The sequence below is a fragment of the Protopterus annectens genome, chromosome 5.part0 (assembly GCF_019279795.1).
Source record: "Protopterus annectens isolate FY-2018-M chromosome 5.part0, PAN1.0, whole genome shotgun sequence".
Lineage (NCBI taxonomy): Eukaryota > Metazoa > Chordata > Ceratodontiformes > Protopteridae > Protopterus > Protopterus annectens.
This window is the reverse complement of record NC_056735.1, coordinates 344,915,239-344,928,352: the sequence shown is the minus strand read 5'-3', so window position 1 is coordinate 344,928,352 and position 13,114 is coordinate 344,915,239. Positions and strand designations below refer to the sequence as shown.

The following is a 13,114-nucleotide window of genomic DNA, read 5'->3' as shown; positions in this document are numbered from 1 at the left end:
TGCAAGCAATATTCACCTTTATTTGAAAAATTGGGAAAGAAGACAGGCAAATCGATAGTCTGATTAATGTTAGATTCCGATACCACCTTAGATAAAAACAATGGGTTGTTTCGCAATGAAACCCTATCCCTATGAAAGATCATATAAGGATGCTTCACACATAATGCTTGCAAATCAGAAACTCTCCTGGCAGAAGTGATGGCCACCAGAAAGAGGGTTTTCCATAACAGGAACTTGAGATCCCAAGCAGCTGCTGGCTCAAAGGGCTGGAGAACTAAAAATTGTAGTACTAGGGTCAAATCCCATGCAGCTACAGGATTCTTAAATGGTGGGTTTAGGTGAAGGGGACCTTTAAGTAAAACTTTGCATAAATGGTGGGAAATTAAGGTATGATCGTCAAACCTATTGTGGAAGTTGGAAAAGGCTGCTAATTGGACCTTGACAGTAGAAGCTTTCTGATCAAAAAGTGAAGCCAGGAATTACAAGACCTTGTCAACCAGTGCTTCAAAGGAATCCAAATTATTCACACATGCCCAAATTGAAAATCTCTTCCATTGCCTAAGACAGAGTTTCCTTGTGGATGGTTTATGAGAAGCCAGAAGGATTTTTTACACTCAGGAGGGTAATCTGTTCTGCCTGACAATTAATGGAATTGGAGATACCAAGCTGTCAGCTTGAGACTGTGAAGGTTGGGATGCACCAATCCCAGCAGGTGAGACTTCAGATTTGGAACTGGGTCCAGAATCCAAGGATGATGAATCCGGTGAGGCCAAAGGAAAAGGAAGCAGACTTGATGGTGCCAATAGGGTGAAAAATGAGGATCACCTTGCATCTCAAGCTTTGGGCTTTCTTCAAGAATAGGGGAATGAGAGAGAATGGGGGAAAGGCATAAAGTAGTCCTGGGGGCCAACTGAGGAGGAGTCCATCTCTTGGGGACTCCCCCTGTGGGGGAATTAAGGCAAAACAGCTGATACCTTTGTTGTTTACTGGGGAGGCAAAGAGGTCACAGCAAAGCTGGCCCCATTGAGAGACCACTCGTGAGGCAGGAGGATGCATCCAGTATCACGCTGGAGCTTCCCAAGATATACACTGCTATTAGAAAGTGGTTGGAAGAGATCACCCATTGCCATATTCTGAGAGCTTCCTGGCACAGGGGATAAGATCTGGTTCAGCCCTGTTTGTTGATGTACCAGACTATGAGCATGTTGTCTGACTGAACTGCAATTATTCCTGGAAAGAGGTACAGACTGAAAGGCAACACTAGAAGCACTGCCCTCAATTCCAGGACACTGATGTACAGATTGGCCACTTGTAGGGACCAAGTGCTTTAAACCGTTCTTCCCAAATAATGCCCCCCACCCAATTGGGAAGTGTCCGTGGTCACTATGGCCATGTGAGGAGAGGAAGTGAAAGTCCGGCTCCATAGATTTTCCTCTGACTTCATCCACCAGGATAGATCTCACTTGCAGAGGTTTGTTATCAAAACTGGATAAGACATTGGGTGCATCAGTATAGACCACTGTGCAGCTAAGAGCCAATGAAACAGTCTCATGTGAACCCTTGCCAGGGGTACTAAGGTTATGGTTGCTGCCATAGATCCCAGGGGCTTGGAGAATGAGAAGAGCAGGCACTTTGTCTCTTGATATGATGAACTGCACTTGTGTCCTTATTTTTTTGTAGTCTGTGTATAAGGAGAGAAGCTACTCAAGAGATTGTATTGAGGTGTGCTTCTATAAATTCTAGGTCCTCTGCTGGAATCAACTGTGACTTCTCTTTGTTGACCGTAATGCCCATGAAGTGGAAAAGATGCAATATGAAGTCTGAGGCTTGAAACAGTAGATGTCTGGTGGGGCAGTGAGGAGCCACTTGTCTAGGTATGGAATCACTCGGAATATGTGTAGCCTCAAGTGAGCTGTTACCGCTGCCATGCATTTGGTGAACACCTTGGGGGCTGTGGTGAGACCAAAAGGCAGCACTCTGAACTGAAAATGACTGGCTCCAAGCCAGAAGCAGAAAAACCTTCTGGACTGTTTGTCCATCTTTATGTGGTAATATGCGTCCTGAGGTCTATACAGCACATCCAATTTTTTTCTCTAGAAAAGGAAAAATAGACTGAACACTGACCACCTGGAATTTTGTTTGCTGAATGAACTTGTTCAGAAGGCTGAGATCCAAAACTGGTCTCCAGTCTCCTGTCTTTTTGGCACTAAAAAGATTCTTGAGTAAAATTCCTCTTTGGTCTGTTGGGACTTCCTGGATGTCTCTTTTTTCCAGCAGCTTTTGAACCTCTACTGCTGCTTGGTTCCTCTGATTGGGTGAAACATTGGGGACTCTTTTTGGGAAGTTTGGAAAGAGAGTAAAGAGAATGTAGCAACCTCTGGTGATAATTCTCTGCACCCAAGTATGCGTAGTTATCAATAGCCAGGCAGTCTGGTGCAGTGTAAATCTTCCCCCAACTGCTTCCAGAGGTAAGCAATCAGGTCTCCATTCAGACGTGCTGGTAGGTCTGTCCAGAAAAGGAGTCCCTGGAGCCCTAATTTCACAGGCCACCTCTGCCACAGGGAGGGCATCTTCCATTAGAACTCCCCCCTCTGCCCCGAGGGGAGTATTTGCCATGTGTGCCCTGAAAAGGCCCTTGGGACTTCTTGAACCACATTTTCCCACTCCTCTGATTCCTAGAGTAGGATCTTTGAGGAGCAGAGAAACGAATGCCCATGGCAGAAAGGGCCTTTCCATCTTTTTCGTACCTGGCTAGTGTGTCTCTGACTTTGGGGCCAAACAAGGAAGATCCATCAATAGGAGCATTAGCAAAGGAAGACTTGAAAGATTCCACAAAGTCAAACTAATACATCCAGGCATGGCAATGCCTGAACCCGCTGCTCTGGTCGTACCCTCTGCTGCATTAGCGTGGAGCTGTATGGATGTGCTCGATATAGATTCTAGGGTAGCAAGCTGAGAGACAACTTTATCACATACCTTGTCAGAAACAGCTCCAGTGAGGGAATCTGAAAGCTCCTTTATAAGATCCCTTTGGAGTCTAGTGAAGTGTGCTATGAAATTCAAGAACCTAAGAGCAAAGTTCAATGATGCATAGACCCGCTCCCAAACCTGTCCATCATCTGAGACTCTCGGTTAGGAGAATGGACAGTGGAACTCTCCTCAGCAAGTTCCTTTTTGGTGGCCACCGCCCACCACCATGGCATCTGCTGCTAAACCCTTTCCCAAATGTAGCTGATCTTCTGGAGCTGATAACATTTTGTCTAGTCTCTGGGGAATCAGCTCTAAGGAATCAAGAGTCTTCCACGCCTACTGGGCAATTAATTTAATAAGTTTGTCAGCGGGCAGAGTCACCCAGGAAGTAGATGGGCGAGTACCAAAAGCCTGCAAGAACACAGATGCCTCTGAGGATGGGTTTGTGGACTTCCATTCACCCCTCTCTTTTAAGATTTCCAGGATGCCTCCAATACACCTTTAAATATTGATGGTAACTGTTGAATATGCATGATTAGTTAATATATTCTTGTGTGGCAGCTTCTTATTGGTTGCATATCTTATAAAATTGTGTGCGGCTTGGTTTCACCTATTTACTATGATGAAGTCTTTTTAACCTATGTTAAAAGGATGGTGCACAGTATCTAATCAAACTGTGTTTTTTGTTTCAAAGGAGGTCCTGTATTTTTTTTTTGTTTTTTTTTTTGCATGTGAAATAATTGCCAGAAAGCAAGGAATTTCTTCCTACTGCCATCTCTAACCCTGCTGAATCAGTATTAGAACTCATTTGTCTGAAACAATCTGTTGCTATGGAGAGAAATGAAGATTCAGATTTTCAGGAAGGGATAAACACAGTACCAATGGAAACAGCCCTGAATGTTGTATCTACAGAGTAACAAACACACTAACAATGTAGTAGGTAGTGACCTGAGAAATTGAAGAAACAAAACCGCACAAAGCTGATTTTCCTAACTGGAAGGAACTGCAGATAAAACATTCCTAATACTTCACAATTAGTCAAAATAAACTTTAACATATGAGTCTGACAATTCAAAATTCTAAAAATTAAAGCTGTAGAAGCTTACACTATTTCCCACACTTTTCAATTGGTTTATCATCTTTGTCTGAAGGGGAATTAACAAAATGCTTCACAGCAGCTGGCTTAACTAAAGCTATAGCTTGTGGGTCAGGTCTGGGATGGTTGTACTGAAATATGAAAGACTTGATAAACTTTATACATTCCATTTCATTTCATTTCTTAGGTGCAGAGATCTGGTTATCAGGGAGACTACAGGCTGTGACAAATACATCCTCCAGTGCTGACAGCACGCGAGGGATAACAGAAGGTTCTGGGAATTTCCGTTATAACAATTCATTGAGGGGATGAGAAACCTCAGTGTTCTCACACTGAAACTACTGGCACAATGTGGAAATACGCTCAGAGAAAGAGAATCCTTGATAAGGAGATTCAAATAACATGCACTCCAGTTAGTCTGAATCAGAAGTCTAAGGAGAAATACCTGTATCTGTCCTATCGTATTCCTCTCTAGATTTAATTTCTTGAGTCTCTTCAGGAAACAAGGAGTAACTTTTTCTTTTACCAGAAACTACTTGAAAAGAATGGTCAGTAGCTTGTGCAAGACCCTGAGCTAGACTTAATAAATGGGAGCAGGAGAAGATAGATGTTTAGTTATCTCTTATTGACAGGAAAGTTTGGTGCAACTGAGTTATTAATGGCAGCAACAAGTTCCCCATGGATGGGTACAACATTCTAGCCAAGCAGGGGTACCTTCCCTGCCCCTTCTCCCAACACTGATAAATGTGGCTCTCCCTTGCCTACTAAGGGGCCGCATAGACTCAGAGGGCAAGGCTAACCCTCGGTCCATTGTGGCTAAATGGGCAACAGAGAGATCTGGGGAAAAAGATAAGTGGTCTGCGGAACCAGTTTTATCCACAGCAGACTTGTTCACCTGCAGCTGAGGCAAACTGCTAGCCTGTTGTGGTGGCAAAGGTTGTTTATTTAATTTTTTCTTTTTGTGGCTGAAAGAAGGAAGGACTGACTGTGGGACCAGAAGTTTGTTCTAAGGTCAAGCTGAAAATGTTGCTTCTTTCCATGGGGAAACTCTAAGCAGCACAAGCTGGTAAAGTTTTAAAAGCAGTATAAAGTTAGTTTTCCTATAACAGAGCAAAAAGCACTCTAATATGCTTTACCAGTCTGAAAAAGTAATTTAAACACATCTTCTCAACAGAAAAAATGGGTTTAGAATGTTTAAATCAACTTTTAAATTGCCAAACTCAAAAGTGCGCTCCAGTTTAAAAGTACACCAAAGTCGCATGACAGTCTATAAAAACATATACTCCTACCTTAAAAACAATATTTTCATAAATAAGAAAGTAAATTTAAACATTGGAAATAATATGTGTAAGTCTTTTTTTCACAAAGGGAATTTATCTGCCCAGCATCAGAACAGCTCAAACCAACTGTTGATCCTCAAAACCCCACAGGGCAGGCTTCAACGTCAGGAAAGCTCTGAAGGACTTGGGTCCCAAATCTTTTTAGTCAAATCAGCTGGAGCTAACTAAGAGTCTGGGCATGAGGAAATTACTCTGAAGCTCTGGAATCAGTCTGTCTTGTTAAATTATATGCAGGATATAGCACATATAGCACTAGTGCAGCAGTGACCAATATGAGGAACATCAGGTGGTGCTTCTTTGTTCACTTATGTGATGATGTGAAGTGTTGTCAGCTATACCAAGAGAAGTAGGGCAGTATATGTGTAACATATGCTAGCACAGCTAGCTGGAGTTTTGTAAATAATTATATATCATTTGTATATCAAACTGATTTTTACAGGTGTTTATATTGAAAATGTATTTGTAAAGCTGCTTGTGTTAAAAAAGTACCAACAGTGGGGTCTGCTGGATAGAAAAGTAATGCGCCTGCATGTCAGAAGTAGTGTAACTGTTAAAATGAATACATTGTAACACAGGATACTGGAAGAGAGGAGGTTAATCTCAGTCCAGCTAACTTTGAAAAATAGTCTGTACACCTCTGCCACAGGGCATCTTCCATTACAACTCCCACGCCACATGTGCCCTGAAAAGGCCCTTGGGACTTCTTGAACCACATTTTCCCACATCCACTACAAACACTACCTTACCAGCTCTGGCACAGTTATATATAAATGAGAAAGTGCAGTTGTGTAAGAACTTACCATAACAGTAGATGTTCAAGTAGATCATTGTTGCAGTAATGTTGGATAGATGGGACATATCCTGCTAAGGATACTCCATGTCCAAAGAGTATACCAAAGCTTTGGCATTCCTTCTTCATGGGTTATACATCTGAACTTAGACTTAGTCATGGGGACTAAGTGCTGTTACTTAAGGGATGTATGAGCATGAAAATCCTCAGAGTTTTTTTCCCCAGTAAAACACCGAGGCTTGTTATACACAGGGCAGCCTTAGGTAGAAGTCGAGAGGGGAATAACAAAAGAAGATTACACTTTGACAAAGGGAAAAAGAGAAACCAGGGGGATGGAGAGAGGGTGCATAAACTGCAACAGTAATAAGTTTAAATCAAACATATCGTCTTCTTTTAAGTCTTTATATAAGGGTACTATGTTCATCATTAAAATGCTTTTGTAGTAATGCTGACAGATGGGACAATTTCCAAAGTTTTTAGGTAGACTTGGAGGAGGTAAAGACACACAGAGATTGAAATGCAATAACCCTTGGAGTACTGCTCTGGCAAATCCAGCCATGGTTCTGGAAATTCATCAATCATGTAATGTTTTGTAAAAGTGTGAACAGAAGATCAAGTAGTTGTCAGTATTATGAGTTTGGAATCAAGCCCTTTGGGGGAAAAAAACACTTGAAGAAGCTACAGTCCTTGCAAAATGGGCTATGACATGACCTAGAGGGGATTTACCAAGAAAGGAATAACAAAATGAGATGGTATGGGATATCCATCTACAAATTGTTTGTTTGGATGCTGGTAGACCTTTTTACCCTTGAAGGAAATTAAAAAAAAAACGTATGTACTCACTGTAACATTCCATCTGTGTTGCCCATTTTCATACTTCTTCAACAAATGGGTTTGGATCCAACTCGGCCACTTTTTCCAGCTCATGAAACACTGAAAGCTCTCGAGCTCTGCCATACTTTGGATCTTGTTTGCTGACTTTCTAGGCTATATAGTAAATAACAGATAGCAAGTACATGGGATAAGTGTATCTGGAGCTCAAAAGAAGGAACTTTGGTTCCTTTATCATCTTGTAATCCTTCCAGAAGTCAAATCAGTAGGGAGGGAAGTTAAGAAAGAATAAAAATGGACAACACAGATGAAGCGTTATGGTGAGTGCATAACCTTTTTACCTGATGTCATTTTTATTCATTCCTCAACAAATGGGACAGAGTCCCCAGCTACGTAAATCCTGGAAGGACTCTAAGGAAGGATATTCCTGAGCACCGTTGAACCAAAGGCTGCTCTACCCCTAGAGAGCAGATCCAATTTGTAATGAGCAATACAGGTATGACGATTGGCCCAAGCTGCAGCTGCACAAATATCAACCAAGGAGGGTCTGGATAAAAATACAGAAGTAGTTGCCATTGACCTGGCTGAATGAGTTTTGGTGGTTTTGGTAAAGACATGTCCAATTCATTATAAACAAATATAAACAAAGGTAATACAATCAGTTAATTATTTGGCTAAGGTCACTTTAATAACTGGTTTGCCTAATTTTGAATTCAAAAAGGAGACACATAATTGATCTAATTTTATGAAATGTTTGGTCCTGTTTCGATTAAAATGTAGCGGTCTATGCACATCTAATAGCTGCAACATATACTCCCTTTTGCTTGTGAAATTTGGGGAAAAAAATGGAAGGTTTATAGTTTGACTGATACTGGATTCCAACACCACCTTTGGAAGGATGATGGGTTGGTTTGTAAAGATACCCTATCCATATGAAAAAAAAAAACAAATTAAGGAGGCTTAGAAGACAAAGACTAAAGTTCTGAGACTCCTCTAGCAGAGGTGATGGCCACTAAAAATACAGTTTTCCAGGTTAAAATTTTAGTTCGCATTTAGCTAATAGTTCAAATGGAGACTGGGTCAATGATTGTAAAATCAAATTCAGATGCCATGGGGGAGGTGGGGTCTTTAAAAGGAGGTCTAAGAAGAAAGGCTCCCCTTATAAAAGCCTTACAAAATTTGGAAGTAGCTACAAATTATTTACTCCAATATGAAAATTGGAAATGGCAGAAAGTTGTACTTTAACAGCTGAAGAACTGGCACCTTCATTAAAAACTGTAGAAAAAAACTCTAGATTTTTAGGTACTGGCACTGAAATGGGTCAATATCATTTTGCTGTGCCCAAACAACAAATCTTTTACATTTGTTGTTGTAAATTTTCCTAGAAGAATCTTTGTGGGAAGATAGAATGTGATGGACGGGAGAAGACAGCCTTGGCTGTCTAGCTGTTAATGGAAATGGAGAAGCCATGCTGTCAGCTTTAAGCCCAAAATATTCAGGTGTGTCAGATCTGTCGGATGAGACAGGAGGTCTAGATTTGGATGCAGAATCCATGGTAAGTGAATCAGATGAGGCCAGGAAAGGGGAACCAAATCTGGCAAGGCCAATAATGAGCAATGAGGGTGACTCTGCTCTTCAATCAAGATGCTTTTTTCAGGAATTTGGGGATTAAAGGTACTGGGGGAAAAGCATACAGGAGATCCGAGAGCAGTCATGGAGAAGAGCATCTTTTGGAGACTCCCCCCACTGGGGGGATCAGAGCAAAGGAACCTGCTACACCTGTTGTTGAGGGGAGATGCGAAGAGGTTGCAACAAGACTGGTCCCATCAACAGAATATCATTGCGTCCACCTTCATGTTGAGAGTCTACTTGTGAGACATCAGAATGGACCTGCTCAACTTGGCTGGTATGTATTTATTTATTTTACAGTTTTTTACCAGGATAGCCCATTGGGCCAAGAGGAGCTCATTTTCAATGGCATCCCGGGGAGAAAAACTCCATGAACAACAATATAATATGAAGACAATGCATTTATATTTATGTAATACTATTGAAGAATGATGGTATTACACAACATGACAAAAATCAATGATTGCAGTGAAAATACAGTCAAAAAAGCAAAAGGTAAAATTACACACACACACACACACACACACACACACACACACACACACACACACACACACACACACACGTCAATTAAAATAAGAAAAATCAATTGCTGCATATTCCTGTTAGATTTGTTACAATGTTAAATAACACAGGGTTGACATTACAGTTTTACATGAAATCTTAGCATAGTTAAAGTAGGAGAGGGGGATAAGAACTGGTGATTGCTGAATGTAAGAAGGGTGGGACAATAAGAAAATAAAAGTAAAGCAAGAGTAGGAGTAAATGAGAAAAATGAAGATGGTAGTAGTCAAAGAAGCTCAGTATGATGAAGAGAAAGGAGAAGTAAAGGAGTGTGAGAAATGGGGAAAAACAGGTGATTCATGTGGGATTAGAGCAGGAACATTCCCAGAGGGTATTGAGATGGGAATGAAGCAGGTCTTACAGGTAGAGTGTTTGTCTGTAGTACGAATAAGAAGTGTCAGGCAGTTCCAGAGACAAGCTATGAAAAAGGATAGTAGGTGTTTGCTTGGAGGACGAGCAAGCTTGTGCAGTTCAAGCAAATTCTGATTAATTGAGATTACTTCATTTATTTATAAATTATGCGTAATTGGTATTACTTTGGATTTCTCCAGAATGTGCGTTGCTATCAGAAATTGATTGGATGAGATTGCCCATTGCCACATTCTCAAAGCTATGAAACAGAGGGGATAAGATTTGGTTCCTTCTTGCTTGTTGATGTACCAGACTACAGATATATTGTCCATCTGAATCACAAGAGTCCAAGAAGGGAGAGTGTCTTGGAAGGCCTGCAACACTAGGATGACAGATCTCATTTCCAAGACATATGTGTACTGGCCTCTTCGGTGGACCATATGCCCTGGACTGTCTTTTACAAAAACTGACCCCCTCACCCAGTTTGGGAACGTCCATGGTAACTATGGCCTTGGGCTGAGGGAGAAGGAAGGGGTGACCTTGCCTTATCTGATTGAAGAAAATCCACAACAGTAGGTAATTTTTCCACACTTGAGTTATTTTGATTTGGGTCGATAATGGCTGCTGAAGAATAGACCACTGAGTCAACAGGGTCCACTGAAGAATTATCATGTAGTATCTTGCTAACAGAATCAGTACTACTGCAGCAGATATTGACCCCAGTACTTGAAGAATCAACTGGGCTGAGAGAGATGAACTTTGAATTATCTTTTTGACTTGAAACTGTATGATTTGTTCCCTTGGTAAAGGAAGGGACACTGTCATGGATACTGTGTTGAACAATGCTCTGATGAACTGCAAAAATCTGAGTTGGTTCTAGTTGAGATTTGTTGTGATTGAATTAATGCCCAGGTGAGAGCATAGTTGGAGTACATAATCTCATGCTTTGATCAGCTGATGCCTGGTTGAAGCAGTTATGAGCCAGTCATCCAAATAAGGAAACAGCATGAATCCTTGCAGTCTCAAGTGAGCTGCCACTACTGTCATGCATTGGGTGAACACCCTGGGGACTGTAGTGAGACCAAAGAGAAGAGCTTTGAATTGGTAATGAATGGCTCCCAGCCGGAAGTGTAGATATCTTATGGACCATCTGTTGTTCATTTTTATATGATACTACGCATCCTGAAGATCTACTGAGCACATCCAGTCGTCCTTGTGCAGAAAGGGCAGAATGAACTGAACTGTGACCATCTGGAACTTGGTGTAGTGAACTAACTTGCGCTGAGACCCAAAACTGGGCTCCAGTCTTGTTTTCTTTGGCACTAAAAAGAATCTTGAGTAAGTAATGGACTCTTTTTGGTCTGCAGGAACTTCTTGGATGATTCTTTTCTCTAGCAGCTTTTTTATTTCTAGTGCTGCTGCTTTCCTCTGATTGTGTAGAACATATGGAATTTTGTTTACTGTCAAGAGGGGAAAGGTATTATATAACCTCTGGAAATAATCCTCTGCACCCAATAATCTTTTGTAATCTCTAGCCAGGTTCTCTGGTGCAGGGATAAATGACCCCCCAATTGCCTCCAGAGGTGGACAATCGGACCTCCTTTCAGATGTGCTGGTAAGAGCTGTCAGGGAAAGTGTCTTTGGACCTTTGGTTTTGCGGGCCTCCTCTGCCATGTGGGTGGCATTTTCCACTAGAGCCCCCCCCCCCTGCCTCTGAGGGATCCGTCTCCATGTGGATCTTGAAAGGGACCCTGAGACTTTATGAACCACACTTTCCAACCACCTTGTTGATTCCTAGAAAAGGTCCTTTGAGGAGTTGAAAAATGCATGCCCACAGCAGACAGAGTTTTACCGTCCTGCTCACACCTGTATAGCGAGTCTTTAACCTTGGGGGTCAAACAAAGAACTTCTGTCAAAGGGAGCATTGATGAAGGAAGACTTGATGGCCTCCACAAAATCACACAGGCACATCCAGGCATGCCTCCTAATGGAAATGCTTAAATCCGCTGCCCTTGAGGTACCTTCAGCTGCATGTGAGATGAACCTCATGTACAAGTTTGAAATAGACTGTAGAGTAACCCACTGAGAAGCAACTTAACTTTCTGCCTCAGCAGTAATGGTCTGGGGATTTGATAAGTTCTTTAATCAAGTCCCTCTGGAGTCTGTTGAAGTGTGTCAAATAATTCAGCCACTGAAGAACAAAAGTCGCTGAAGCATATACATGCTTCCCAAATATGTCCAACTCCCTAGATTCCCTGTTAGGGGGATGAACATACAAACTTTGTTCTGCAAGTTCCTTTTTGTGGCTGCCGTTATGACCATGGCATCAACCAATGCTCCATTGTTCCAAAAATCCCTGCTCTTTGGCGGTGCCAGGATCCTGTCTAGTCTTTTGCAGATCAGCTCAATGGAGTCAGGTTCCTTCCACGCCTGTCGACAGATTAAATCAATGAGCTAACTGGTGGGCGGAGTCACCCAGGAGGTAGATGGGCCAGCCCCAAAGGCTTCCAGGAATACTGATTCCTCTTGGGAAGGGTTGCTGGATGACTAGTCACCTCTTTCCTTAAGGATCTATATCATTATGTGGTGGTCTTGGGAAACCTTCCCCTTCACTGAAATCAGTATCTTCCTTGACAGAGTCCTGAGGAGAGTCTAAGTACATCCTTTTGCACTTTCTCTTTCTAGGGACTTCTTTGGGGTGGGGGGAGGTGTTCTGGAGAAGTATCAAAATAAATCAATAAACCCTGTGGGGTATCATAGAGACTTGAGCTGGCTGTCCCTGTGGCGAAGGACGTGAGGTTCCAGACACAGACAATTGGGTCTGGGAAGTAGGATCCAAGGAAGGTGGATACATCCTTCCTCTTGGAACAGAGAAAACTCTCTCCACTACCTTGAAAACAGAAAGCCTTGGAGAGAAAAAAAACAATGGCTCTGAGAAGACATGCTTCTGAACCATTGACTTCTTCTGACCAAAAGGGGCAGAAGGCAAATCACTTGAAGCAGTGGTAGGAGCCAAGCTCCAAGGGCCAAGACTCAAAGGGGCAGAGATGGCTCCGACAATCTTCCAGTTGACTCCAACAGCCTGGCTCTGGCACCGATGATATGGCTCTGAGAGTCATCCAGCTCCCACATGCTCAGACTTGCTCCACTCTGAGACGGTATTGGTGTAGAAGATACTAGGGTCTTTGGATCTGATAGAGACAAATCCGGGATCCTCGGATCCAACTGCTCCAAAACTGCAGGTCAGATCAGAGAAGGACACAAAATAGGTGGAGCGGTATCTATTGGAGGTCTCTGGACCTGATGGGGTAGGAGCCAGGAATGCTCCCACTTGTATTTGCATCGAGAGAAATTTCCTCATCATCCTATCCATCTATCTGCTTCAGTCAGACTTCTGGTGGAACGAAATGAGAAAGAGAAAGCAATGGATTAAGTCCTAGAGTGGTGACATCTTTCCAGGAAATGAAATGGGAGATGGGAAGATACTGGATCCAGAGTCGGGGGGACCAGATCCAAGGAGACCTGTCTTTGTGTTTCTTCAGA

The 13,114-nt window shown here is 42.3% G+C and overlaps 1 protein-coding gene across 3 annotated transcripts in view; it reads right to left on the bottom strand.

Annotated features, from left to right (window-relative positions):
• Window positions 1-13,114, bottom strand: part of LOC122802621 (cyclic AMP receptor-like protein A) — a 3,720,933-nt gene that overhangs the window by 3,051,736 nt on the left and 656,083 nt on the right. The gene's annotated exons all lie outside the window — the stretch shown is intronic.